This window comes from Monodelphis domestica, chromosome 6, assembly GCF_027887165.1.
Source record: "Monodelphis domestica isolate mMonDom1 chromosome 6, mMonDom1.pri, whole genome shotgun sequence".
Taxonomy (NCBI): Eukaryota; Metazoa; Chordata; class Mammalia; order Didelphimorphia; family Didelphidae; genus Monodelphis; species Monodelphis domestica.
This window is the reverse complement of record NC_077232.1, coordinates 166,760,362-166,771,186: the sequence shown is the minus strand read 5'-3', so window position 1 is coordinate 166,771,186 and position 10,825 is coordinate 166,760,362. Positions and strand designations below refer to the sequence as shown.

Here is a 10,825-nt window from a genome sequence, read left to right as displayed (position 1 = left end):
ATATAGCTGCTTTATTCTCATGGTCCTCTTCTGATTCTGTGCCTTGCTAGTCCTCATAATAATTTTTAAGGTTGGATTTTTTAATGTTTGTTCATTTTCCCAACATTTTACTTGACTTTTATTTTTATTTTAAAGATGTTTCCTAATTCCAGGGTAGAGAGAGAACTCTTGAATTTCAGTACTTTCTTGCTATTACCCTCAGATATCATTCTATGAATCTTTAACTTTCAATTCTTCTGAGGTTATATGGTAGCAGCCTATTTTTACTCTTCCTGATTTACATATCAACTTTATATATGAGTCAAAAAATCACCTATTTTTACAGATAGTTTATATAGTGTTGGAGTTCATTGTTCTTTGCATATGTAGTAAAATTTACTTGTGAGTTCATCTGGCCATTTCTTTAAAGGTAAATCATTGCTGGCATTTGTTAAATTTGTTGACATGTAGTTAGGCAAAATAACTCCTAATAATAGTTTATTTGCTTCTTCTTTGGTTGCAAATTTGCTGTTTTCATTTTTGATATTGATAATTTGATTTTCTTCTTTTTTAAATCAAATTAATCAACAATTGGACTATTTTTTATTGTTTGTTTGTTTGTTTTGCCTGACCCAATACTTGTCTTATTTCTTATTTCAATTGTTTTCTTACTTCCAATTTTCCTAAAATCTCTTTAAAATTTCAAGATTTTCAATTTGTTACCTATTGGGGGATTTAAAATTTGTCCTTTACCTTTTTTATTTTCTAAGTTGTATACTCAATTCATTGATCTGATCTTTCTCTTCTTTTTTAATATAAGCAGTCCCAAAATTTGGTGGGTTGTCTCCTCATTGTGATTCTCTTGAATGAAATTATTGATTGATTTTATTATCTGTATTTTGAAATACCCATAGTTTAGGATAATATAATTTATTTTGCCTTTAATTTTTAATGTTTCTGCTGCCCCTGGTGGAATGAAAAGTTTGTATATTATGGTCTAAAAAGCATACACTTACTATATTTCCTTTTCTACATCTGGTATGAGGTTTTATGCTATATTACATGGTCAGTTTTTGTCAATGTGCTATGTACTATTGAAAAAATATATATTTTACATTCCCATTCAGTTCTTTTCAGAGGTCTATCTTATCAAACTTTTCTAAAATTCTATTTATCACCAAAAAAATTTCAGGACTCCTAGTATACACTTCAGTAGGATATTAGAAAAGACAGAAAATATCCTTCAAGTGTCTCTCTGTCATTGCAACCCTGGCCACATTACTATTGTTGGAACCAATAGTGGCAATTGTTATTATTTCTTTAATTTTTAGTAATTGCTCCATAATTGATAAATTTACTCATTTTAGGTTTGATTAGTATAAAATAACAAAGTTGATGAGATTAATTATTTCTGTCTATGATAATTTAGAAATTTAAATAATATTGTATATATTTTATTATGTTTCTAAATTCTCTTATATTGTGATATTTGGAAAATATAAATACTGTTTTTTAAATAAAGTTTTCTTTTTATACTGTTAGATTATGAATTGTGCTTTTAAAAGAATATGCTAATGCTTGCTTTGCCAGTACATATAATAAAATTTGAACGATTCAGAGAAGATTAACATGGTCCCTGTGTAAGAATAACATGCAAATTCATGAAGCATTTCATATTTTTTTTGCTTTCGAAATGAAAGAACTGTGGGAGTAGAAACACAGAAGAAAAACATATGACTTATCACTCATTTGTCTAGGTATATGATTTGTGATTTTTACTTTTAAAAGATTGCTCTATTGTAAAAATGAATAATATAGAAATAGGTACCAAGTGATAACATTTGTATAACCCATTGAAATTGCTTGTTGGTTCTGGGACAGAGGAGGCACGAGGGGAGGGAAAGAAAATGGATTATGTAAATATGGAAAAAATTTTGAAAAATAAAGATAAAAAATTAAAGAATATGATAAAATAGTTACTTGAAAAGAAATATTTAATGAGGATATATTTTGTTCTGAAATGGATAATAATGTTCATTAAAGAGTTTCCTTTGGAAAAAAAGTTTGATTATCATTATAAAAAGTATGAAACTGAAGATGGTAGCTAAAGATATTTTTTCAAAATATTAACATATCAAGAATAGCTGTATTTGGGGGCATCTGGGTAGCTCAGTGGATTGAGAACCAAGCCTAGAGACAGAAGGTCCTAGGTTCAAATCTGACCTCAGCCACTTCCTAGCTGTATGACCCTGGGCAAGTCACTTGACCACCATTGCCTAGCCCTTACCACTCTTCTGCCCTCGAGCCAATACACAGTATTGACTCCAAGATGGAAGGTAAGGGTTTAAAAAAAAAAAGAATAGCTGTATTTTCTGTAGCACCAAAATGTGGTTAGCTTTAATTTATAAAGAATAAATGAAATTCAACTGTTAGGAAAACATGAAGAAGTTGATAGTATTTAAATCTTAATTCATGATTATTGAAATTTTGCTAGTTGAGGTTTTATATATATATATGTATATATATATGTATAATTTAACATATAACTATATATTATATACTTTATATATATTTTTGAGTTTTGATTACAGGGATAGTTTTCTGAATTATCCTGAAGCCAGTGGTAAAAAATGGCATGTAGTGCAGCCTGAGAAATTTTACAGGTGGATATGTGAATATCTGTGTTGGGAAAAGCTTTGGGATAACCTTGACATGACCTAAGGTAGGATCTACTTGACTTAGTTTTCCAATTATGAACAGGAAATTACACCACTTGGTTAATCTTGAGTCTTCTTATTAATGCCCTTTGACTGCATGATTGGCTGTCAGATATGAGTCATTCCTGGAATCAAACAGATCTCAAAGGTGTTTTACCTCTGTTATGATATGACATTGTCTTTACTGTGTTCCTCGATTTCCTTTCATAGTAAATTTCTATAATCAAGGTAGTTGAAAGGTAGAAATTTTTAAGCCTAACATTAAACCTATTAATTTATCAATTGATAAAGAAGCCTCTGAGTTACTGTAATAGGATGCAAGTTTGAAAACTTAGAAATTTAATCTGTATTTGTTGGCAAACTATAATATAGAAATTATATTCTACTAAATGTGAATGAAATAAAATAATAAGACAAAATGTAATGTAAAAGTTTCTAATTAAATGGAATAGTAAATTTTTAGAAAGCAATAGAATTGTATATTTTTCTCTAAGAAACAAACTTCCATTAAGATTTTGATTTTGTTAGTAATAAGTTCTCAAAGCTGCAGTAGAGTTTTTACCTATAAAATTGCATTGGTAATTGTAAAGAAAATTAAATTATTTTCCCATTTCTAAAATAGTTATTTGATAATATTAAAAGGAAAATATATTTTACAAGTTAGACCCTCATGATTTTTTAAAGATTCTTTTAGCACATACAAGATTTAGGTCAACAGAGAAATAGCAAGAAATATATACAATTGAAATTCTCTAAAATTTTAAAGCCAAAGAACAAAATTTAAGAAAGTATACATTAAATAATTTTGTTACAAGTATATTTTGGAAGATTTTATTCTAGGAACCTTTACAAGTGAATGGGAAACAAAGAAACAGAGCTCCCTCCAGAACAATCCTAAGAATGAAGCCAATTCTAGAATTGCAAGAGATATAGAATTTTCAATATTCATGGTTCTATATAACATTGAACCCTATTTTTCTAAGCAGTGAATATTTGAATTACTGATATCCATGAAAGGTTGGGTGGCTTGTGACTTTAATGGTAATACTATTACTTTATTCCCTGTTATATTTTGGCAGAGTTTTGGGAGAGCTGATCTAGACTAAAAGAGGCAATGACAGGTGCCCCTGTTCAAAAAAAAAAGTCTCCCACACACAGTTGCATCAATTAAAGATTGATTTGGGTTAACAAGCTCCTTTTTTAAAATGCAAATACACCCCTAGGGAGTTTAAACCTCATGCAAACCTTCCTGTGAATTATGTTAATCAGAGCAGCTGAAAGCAGCATGCCTCCACAGCATGGACATTTTTAGTGGGTTAGGGAGTGGTAACTTCAGAGCATCAGATCATGGCAGAATGAGTAGGGAATTTTGGAAAAATGTAATGCAACATAAGGGCACTGAGCATTTTGGTTAAGATGAGGGATACTGGAAGAAAATGGAAATATGTTCAAAAAAGGAAGCGGCAAGTCAAGAAGCAACTTTGACTTCATTTTTAAGTTGACTTTGAACATTATTTGTTGCAACTATTTGCTCTGGCTTCCCGCATAGTAAATTTAAGATAACAGTATTGTGGGGAAAGGAAGAAAAACATTGAATTTACCTTTATTCAGTATTATTTGTTCACTCTATTTCATATTCACCCAGCCTTTACAACTCATTTCATCTTTACTTCCAAACTCAGCATTCAGGGGTATAACATAGACAGCTCAAATAGCCTTAGGAAAGCTGATTGTTAAATTTTCATTGAAAACATTCCTACCTTAAAAATAGACAAATGCTACACATTAGGGTTTGACCTTCTGGTTGGTGGATTGTCTAGACTCAAGGAAAGTGTAAAGAATGTAGGATTAACTTAAAAGTGTGCAATGCTTGACAAAGAATCAGTTATTATACATTTATCTGAATAACACTGGAATTTTGCACTTCCTTCTCCATAACATCTTTTTATTCCACCTCTGAACTAGTTCTTTTGGAGCTAATATTATAGACATTAATACAAATGGTCTATGAATTTCAGCTACATGCAATCTCACCCCGTTTCTTCTACCTGCTAGCCATTCCAAACCCCCATATTATGCTCAATGATTGGATCAAATATAAAAGCTGATGTAAGGAACCATGGAAATACAAAAAACTGATCATAAATCTGAGGACAAAAAGAATTTCTTTCATTCTTACTACTAGAAAGACACACTCTGTACTGGATTTAGCATACTTTTAACAGCTCTATGATATATTTGTTGAAATATTTTAAGACAGTTCATTTTCCTTAAATTCCCTTTATGAAGTAATTTTTAAAATACTAATTTAATTTCCCAGTAAACGGATAAAAAGCTAGAACAAACTACTGCAATGGGTTTCACTTTATAGAAAAAGGAAACAAGACTTGCCCAAGGCCGTATAAATAGTAAGTGGAGGATTTGAAACACAGTTCCAAGTCTCAAATTCCAAATCCAGTGTCCCACACATGGTATTACACAACTGCTCTTAAAATAGCTTGACTGGGATGTAATTTCAGCAAGGATTTTGACCTATGCTGAAATGGGACTTAAATTCATGAAAAAAGCCAAAGTTAACTCTATCCCAAATTTGAGAAGCTGGTATTGGTGTACTATGCCAATATTACTTCCCATAGGAAATATCTTTGTTGTGGATAAAGGCATGATGTTATATTCAATTAATTCCTGGAAGGGGGAAAATATAATTTGTAATGAGAAGAGGTAGGTTTCTTTTTTCAACATTTTTCAACTTGCCAAATTGCCAGGTCAATGCTCTGGGGGAAAATTTAATCATAGTTTAGTTTATCACTCACTCTAGTATCTGCTCCTCAAAAATGGAAAGTTAAAAAAAAAAAGATAAAAAAAGTGTTAAATAAGAATCAAATATGGGACAGGTAATTTATTCCTGCACACCAAGGAAATGTTAAACATAAAAGACTTGCAGCATTCATTAAACAAATGACTTTAAACAGTATTCACTATTCACTAAGCTGACTCATAACTATAGTTCCAATCTTCTGAGAAGTTGATAGAAACTTAAACTTTCAGTACTTCTGTGAGGCTAACCATGATGAAGAAGGGCAATTCCCAGTGTTCTTCATAAGTGGGGCTTCAGCTATCTTCTGAAGGAGATAGGTTGAAAAGAGAGGAGAAAGGAGACTAAGAAAAAGTAGATTTTCACATATATCCCTCCTCTTCTTCCCTTTTTCTCTAAATTTTCACTAGGATACATTAATGTATTCATGGACCTTCCTGTTTAAGGGTTTGTAGAAATGTCATTCAAATGAAGGAACACTCTTTTTGAGATAGGAAGGACCAGTGGAAAAACAAAACAAAACAGACATTCTTTCTCTTTTATTCACTTTTATCTAAACTAGAGGTTGGCAAACTATGCCTCCTTTATGGCCAATGACCTAAGATTGTTGTTGTTGTTGTTGTTGTTGTTTTGTTTTGTTTTACTTTTTAAAAATAAAGTTTTACTGTATTTTAAAAATCAAAAAATTCTTGACTTAGTCACCTTACTATAAAAGGCAGCATCAATATGCTAACCTAATTAATATGTTTCTGTCATTATTCCATCACCTTTCTCCACTTCCATATGTTTTTTGTAATAAACTATGACTCCTATTCAGCTGGAAGGTTGCTTCCCAGTCTTTAGATTTTAGGTTGGTGGTTTCTGCATATTCATAGGAGAAAGCTTAAGCTCACTGTTAGGAAGAATATGAAAAATGACAGGATAATGATTATTTAATTTCTTTTGTTTTTAATTGCTTTTTCCTGATTACATGTCAATAACAATTTTGAATAATCATTTTCTGACATATGACATATGTCCCAGCTCTCCCCTCCTCCACAAAAAAGCAGATAATGTGATATAGGTTATACATACATTATCATATAATAAATAAATGCATTTTCTTATTTTCTGAAGATACATGTTGCTTACAGTAAGAAAAACTCATGGAGGAAATGAAGTAAAGAATGGTATGTTTCAATCTACACTTTGACTCTGTTCCTTCTTTGGTGGTGGATATTATTTTTTTGTCATGAGTCCCTAGGATTTATTCTGGATCCTTGCCTTAATGATAGTAGTTGTCATTCAAACTTCACTTCATATGCCATTCCAGGTTCTTTGTGATCATCTTGCTTGTCATTTCTGTGGCACAATAGTATTCCACAACTTGTTCAACCAAATAGATGGATATCCCTTCAGTTTCTTGTTCTTTGCCAACACAAAATACATATTTTTATAAAGAGAGGTTCTTTGCCCTATCTTTAATCTCTTTGGGATACAGATCTTATAGTGGTATTGCTGGGTCAAAGGATATGCACAGTTTGATGGCCCTTTGGTCATGGTTCCAGATTGCTCTCCAGAATGGTTGTGTTAGTCCACAGCTGTACCTGCAGTATATTAGTGTCTAATTTTTCCACATCCCCATCGAAATTAACATTTTCCTTTTCTATTAGGTTTGCCAGTCTGGTGGGTATGTGGTGGTTTAATCTTAGTTTCATTGATTTAGATTTTGCAAAAGATTTTTTTTTAATTTAACATAGTCAAATTTATGTTTTTAACATCTCATAATGTTCTCTATGCCTTGTTTTGACCTAAATTCTTTCCTTTTCAAGAGTTCTGACAGATAAATTATCTTGTGCTACTCTAATTTATGATGTCACCATTTGTTTTTAAATCCTGTTTCATTTTGACTTCACCTTGGCATATGGTGTGAGATACTGATCTATGCCAGATTTATAACATGCTGTTTTCTAGTTTTCCAAGTATTTTCTGATAAATAGTGAGTTCTTCTAAAATCTTGGATCTTTAAGTTTGTCAAATGTTATTTTAGTCATTTGCTTTTAGATGTTGAGTGCCTAATTTATTCCATTGTTCTACTATTCTATGTCTTAGTTTGTACCAGATTGTTCTGATGGTTGCAGATTTAAAATACAGTTTGAGATTCTGTATGTTTAAGCCCCCTTCTTCATATTTTTCTTTAATTCCTTTTATATTCTAGGTCTTTTGGTATGTCAGATGTATTTTAGTACTATTTTATCTAGCTTTATGAAATAATTTTGGATAATTGATTGGTATGTCACTGAATCAATTAATTTATTTAGGTAGAATTACCTTTTTGTTTTATTGGTTCAACTTACCGATGAACAATTAATGTTTTTTTTTTCAATTGTTTAGATCTGACTTTATTTGTGAAAAAGGTGTTTTATAATTGTGATCATGTAGTTCCTGGATTTGTCTTGACATGTAGAATCCCAAGTATTTTGTATTTTCTCCACTTATTTTAATGGTACTTCTCTTTCTCTTTCTTTCTATTGGTCTTTATTAGTAGTATAGAAAAATATTGATGATGTATAATTCTGTAGGTGTATCATAATATTATTTGTTAAGAGTGATAGCTTTATTTCTCATTGCTTATTTTAATTCCTTCAATTTCTTACTTTCTTATTTTTATACCTAGCATTTCTAGTACAATATGGAATAGTAGTGCTAATAATGGGCTTATCTCCTGCTTTACTCCTGATCCTTTTGGGAAGATTTTTAGGTTATCACCATTATAGATAGTTTTTGCTGATGGTTATAGATAGATTTTATATGTCACTTTAAGTAAGACTCATTCAAATATTTTCTAGAGTTTTTAATAAAAATCATTGTTGTATTTTGTCAAGAGCTTTATCTGCATCTATTAAAATAATCATATGCTTCTCTTGTATGTCAATTTTGTTCAGTGAATTTTATTTTTAGCTCTTCAGGAATAAATATCCATTACTTCCCCTGGAACACTATGATCAGTTTTGCTGGGTTGGTGAGTTTTGCTTGTATGGTTGCAGGCCTAGATCCTATGCTGTGTGGAATTTTTCAGTTCCTCTAATCCTTTAATGTAAAAACTGCTAGGTGTAATAGATACCACTATTAGGAGATTTATGGTACTAGGACAGTAACACCAGGAAGCAATCTGGGGGAAAGATTGGATCTTGCACTCCCCTCCCCCACACCACTTCCTGTTCCCCTATCAACTGATTTGAGTGCTCTTCTCAGAAATGTTAAGATTGAAGATTTATTTTAATAACTCTCACCCTCAAATTTTTAACTAAGAGATTTTTTTACTCTTTTAAATAGAGGAGGTAAGGAGAGGAAGGTGGAGAGAAGAAAATAGGTTTCCCTAACTTCCTATATTTTCCTGTTAATTGGAGATTTCACAATGTGTTTAATTCAGAAAAAAAAAAAGCTATTTTCTCTAAGAGGAGATATTGACAGCAAAGCTAACAGAGTTTCTTTTGAGCTAAGCTCCAAAATCTTCTCAGTATTCAGTCATATAAATAATCAAGGGTCCAAGAGAGTGAGTCTGACTTCCACCTTCCTCCCAACAGTCAGAGAAGTGAGTCTCAAAGCAGCTCAAGCTGCCCAACTTCTTTGTTCAAAATTCCATGGAACTGTGACTCCATCTCAGTTGAATGGCAGTTCCCAAAGTTCCAAGCCTCTTGCTTTTACAGCTGATCCAGCTTGTATTTCCATTCCCTCCATTACAAAGGTCCTGTGTAATCTTGACTCTAGTTCCACAGTATTTGATTTTTTTTTTTGGCTATTTATAGTATTTTCTCTATGACTTGAAAGTTCTGGAATTTTTAAATTTGGAATTTCTTTCATGAGGTGATCAGTGAATTCTTGAGAAGTTTTCCCTGATAATTTCTTACACTATAGTGTCCACGTTCTTATTTATTTTGATCTTGGCTTTCAGGAAATCTAATGATTCTTATATTATCTCTCATAGATTTATTTTTCATGGTTAATGGTTTTATCCAGTGAAGGATTTCAGATTTTGTTGTTTTTTTCTTTTTTTTGAATTTGTTTTTATTGTTTCCGGCTGCCATATTGGGTCATTGACTTCTATTTGTCCAATTCTAATTCTTAGAAAATCATTCTCTTCTTTGAGGTTTTGTATTTGTTTCTTAGGGAGTTACTTTCCTGTTTGAAGTATTGTGTATCCTTTTTTTGGTGAACCTTTTTCTTCAATAAGTCTTCTTTCTAAGCTGTTCGATTTTTCCTTTTTTTTCTTTTTAAATGTTTTCTTCTTAATCCTTTATTTGTTTATTTGTTTTTTTAATTGTTTTTTAATCATTTTTGGGGGGTGCCCTTTAACATTTTCCTTTGAGCTTCACACATTTTAATTTTTATATTGCTATGTAATCTTCTGAGTTCATATTTTGGCCATCTCTCTTGCTAAAATAGTTTTCTTGAAATGGACTTTTTCTGTCTGTTGCTCTTTTGGGGGTTATTTTTCCCTTGATTTTTTTCTATATGCTGAAGCTTAGCTCCATTCTTGCAGTGAAGAGAGTACTGTCCTGTGCTTAGTTGTGATTGTGTTAGATTCAATTCTCAGTCTGCTGTTTAGCATTTTGCAGAGGTGGCCTGGTTGGCTTACTGTGAAGATGTTTGCAGTCCTTTGATTCAGATAACTGTTCACTTTGGGTCAAGTTGGGTTCTGCCCAAAGCTACCAAGGCTGGACCTTGTTGGACTGAGTTCTTCCCACTGCTCCCCTTGCTGGGTTGTGCCTGAACCCTCTTACGGTTGGACTATGCAGGGTCACTTTCTTACCACTGCTGTCTGCTCTGTATCACATTGGTCTCCACTCTTACAGTGCCAAAGCTGGACTAAGCTGGTAGTACTCTTTCCCTTGTTGCTTGAACTATATGACATATAAGTTCTCTCTTCTCCTGCCTCAGGAGATGGGGTACATACCATTCTCTTTTTCTTTTTCTGGGTTTTAAAAAATACTCCTTTGACCTTCAAGTTTCTTTTCCATTGTATCTGAGGGTCTCCTGTGAATGTCTGAAAAACAGGGTCTTGTTTTTCCCAGGGCATTGTTTTTCTGGATACGATATGTGGATTTCCAATGATAATTTCTCTTGAAAGCAAAATCCTGCAGTTCATTTCTAGCTGTTTATATTATATCCTGTAATATGGAATTCAAGTTTTTGAATTTGTCATTGTCTTCTTAGATACTTGGCCTCCCTAACTTATTCTTGATCATCTTATCATCAACATCATAGATTTTGTTTACTTGTTCTTTTAATGCTATTGTATTTTGCTTCTCTTTTTTAAGATTGTCTGTCATGT

The 10,825-nt window shown here is 31.9% G+C and overlaps 1 non-coding gene across 1 annotated transcript; it reads left to right on the top strand.

The window, feature by feature from the left end:
* Positions 1-1,557: 1,557 nt before the first annotated feature.
* LOC130455323 (U6 spliceosomal RNA) lies at positions 1,558-1,660 on the top strand. Its single transcript, XR_008913237.1, has one exon. It is a non-coding gene; the product is annotated as a U6 spliceosomal RNA (small nuclear RNA).
* Positions 1,661-10,825: the final 9,165 nt, after the last annotated feature.